The sequence below is a fragment of the Sinocyclocheilus grahami genome, unplaced genomic scaffold (assembly GCF_001515645.1).
Source record: "Sinocyclocheilus grahami isolate Dianchi unplaced genomic scaffold, SAMN03320097.WGS_v1.1 scaffold39.1, whole genome shotgun sequence".
In the NCBI taxonomy this organism is placed as follows: Eukaryota; Metazoa; Chordata; class Actinopteri; order Cypriniformes; family Cyprinidae; genus Sinocyclocheilus; species Sinocyclocheilus grahami.
In genome coordinates this window covers 291,696-294,867 of record NW_015505218.1, presented here as the reverse complement: position 1 = coordinate 294,867, position 3,172 = coordinate 291,696, and positions in this window count along the sequence as shown.

Below are 3,172 nucleotides of genomic sequence, written 5' to 3'. Positions count from 1 at the left end.
TGTGTGTGTGTGTGTGTGTGTGTGTGTGTGTGTGTGTGTGTGTGTGTGAACTAAATATATTTCAAATATCTTGCTATGTTTGGTGCATTTTGTGTACTGTAGCCTATTTTTAAATCTTAAATTAAAATGTTTGAATGTATCTTTAGTTGTTTGCTCTGTTGGTGAGGTGCTGAGGTTTTGTAATGTTGGGAAGGTTTTTTTTAGTCTGTCAACTGAAGCCATATGGTTTCCATCAGGTCCTCCCTTCACCTTCTATATCTCCCTTGCAGTGCTCAGGTCGATATCAGCCTCCATAAATCAGGGGTCATTTCCCCACAGCAAACCTTAATTAATAAAAGTAGGCTTGGGGTTCGTTTAGATTTATTCAGTTCATTGCTAGCAGTTCGAGGCAGTAGCAGGGCGCTTTAGATGGTTCTGAATGTTCTGGCTCTGTGGGCAGTCACCCAGAACCAAAGGGCATGCTGGGATAGCATTGTAAAACAGGTCAGTGAAACCCGATGATGGTCAGGATTTATGAGCAGACACAAAAACTCCTCATAAATAATTCCCTGGTCTTTCTGTGTTTCTGCTGGGCCTTCACTAACGATTATGAGGAAACTATCTTTACCCTGCAAAGTTTACTTTAGGAAAGTCATTGCTGTCCGTTTGAATCTCACAAAAATATGTCCAGGTCATATTTCTTTCAAAAAGAAAAACAAGCATTTAAATTAGGCTTTTTTGTTATAATGCATATATTTCGCCCCTTGTTAGGACACAGTACCTCATTTTTGAGTTCAGTATTTTCTCTAGATATGTGTTAAAGTTGCATTAATAAATTAAATGCAGTACCACAAATACTACTGATGGTTATTAACCCTTTACAAAAAGGTTTCATTTGTTAACCGTTAACTGCATTAGTTAACACAAACTAACAATGAAAAATACAAATACTTCTAAAGCATGTATTAATCTCAGTTCATGTTTATTTCAACATTTCTTAATACATTATTAAAATCAAAAGTTGTACATTCATTTTTATTTACAAGAATAATAAATATGTAAGGCTCTAATGGATTAACTAATGTTAACTAATGGGACCTTATTGTGTGTGTTTTTTTTTGCATTGTATTGCTTTGCAGTCATTTAAATTGCATTAAAGTATAAGTAAATTGCATTAATAAAAAATACAAATATATATATATATATATATATAAATTCTTATTTCTTTAATAATACATATTTCTTTACATTTTTAATTTGTAAACCTTTTATGGGCCGATAACACAGGTGAGGTTGGTTGGATCTGAAGAGCCACACTGTTTTTAAACTAGTTGTCTGAAAAGGTTGTCATGTAATATTTCCTCTGAAGTCGGGATAAACGTGGCTTGTAAAAGCAGAGTTTGTTTCGACGGCTGCTATTTCAGTGCTCCTCTACATTCAATGTACTGCAGAATAGGTTAAATAAATCAATTTAATGAGACAAAAGCCTTATCCAGATTTATTAAATAACAAAAATGTAAGTTATATAGTGAAAATTTACGGTTAAAAAGGTACAGAGGTACAAATGAATGGCTTTCAGTGTTAGACTAGAAAACGGGTACTTTTATAAGCTATACACCAGATGTGTAGACTAGTAAATCTGCCATTTTTATTGCAGTTACACCCTTTTGTGGCAGACATGTGAAGTAAAGGAGCGTGCATCAACACAGAGGTCCTTAACGGCTAGGTTTTAGCAACAAGATGATTTCTGCCAAACTTTTCTCTATAGAAATGCCCCTGGATGCTGCGTCCTCAACAGGGCTGTAAACATTATCTATAGCAGTCTGTGTGTTGGTCTAGTTCAATTTATGTTCCCAGAGGTTTTCAGTCTCTGCGTTTCCTTCCCAGTCAAATCTGCATTGGTCTGAATTGTAACTGTTTTCAAGTATTAACATTTTTATATGCTTTAGATAACCATAATGTTTCTGTTCACTTCAGTGTTAATCAGCTTGTGGCAGAATCATTGTCCAAATACTGTAAAGCAAGCAGTGTTTATAATTATAAAATAACAAATGTTTAAATATGATGATAAATGATCTGCTGTTAAGGTCTAACCAATCTTGCCCGTTTCAAGACCACAGTCTGTAAATTTGTGGCATCTGATTTAATTTGAACTGCTTTGTGAAGTTTGATTTTTGTGAGGTTTTGCCTTCATGCTTTTCCAATTTTATAATGATGCTAAAATATACTTTGTACCAATATATTTTTGTTTTATAGTTTAAAAATATGAATATATTTTTTAAATCATTTAAAAATATAGTTTGTCCTCTAAATAATTACCAAAATATATTTAGAAGTATTTCCATATTTGTTAAAGGATATTTCAAAATACATTTACGTACTGTATATATGGTCTACCAATATATTTTGTGGCCATTTTTGTGTTTTCATCTAGAAATATAAATATATATTTCTAAAAGCATTTAAAATATATATTTTGCCATCTATATATTTTAGTCCATTCACATATGTCACATTTGAAGAAAATCTTGAAAATTGTTGTCTGTAACATGTGTGAACATATAACACATAAACCAGTAGGTTATTCCATCACACATTTGCATTTAGCATTTAGCTCTTGTAAGATTGGAAGTGTATTTTCTTGCCCCTGAAATACATTTTGAAATATATTTTGGTATATGACAGTTGAAACTAAATATATATTTTTTTAAATTAATAGATATATATATATAGAGAGAGAGAGAGAGAGAGAGAGAGAGAGAGAGAGTTCCATGATTAAATGGGTTGGATGCAGCCTTATCATATTTCTAGTTGAGCAGAATTTGATTTGAGGATTTCTGGCGTTCCACAAGTGTCAGGATCTTACCTCATCCTCATGTTACTCATATCTCTATCACAAATATGTTTCTCTATGTTTTCCGAACCCAGTTTTTAATGGTCTTCTGCGATAAAAGAGCTTGATTTACTATGACGACATCCTCCTCAATAAGAGCAAGACAAATTTCCACTCTGTGGACATTAATGAAACTAACTAACATTTTATTAAAGGGGTCATATGATGCTTTTTTTAAAGATCATTATTTTGTGTATTTGGTGTAACAGAATATGTTGACATGCTTTAATGTTCAAAAAACACATTATTTTTCAAATACTGTACATTATTGTAGGTCCTCTATCCCCCGCCTCTCTCAAA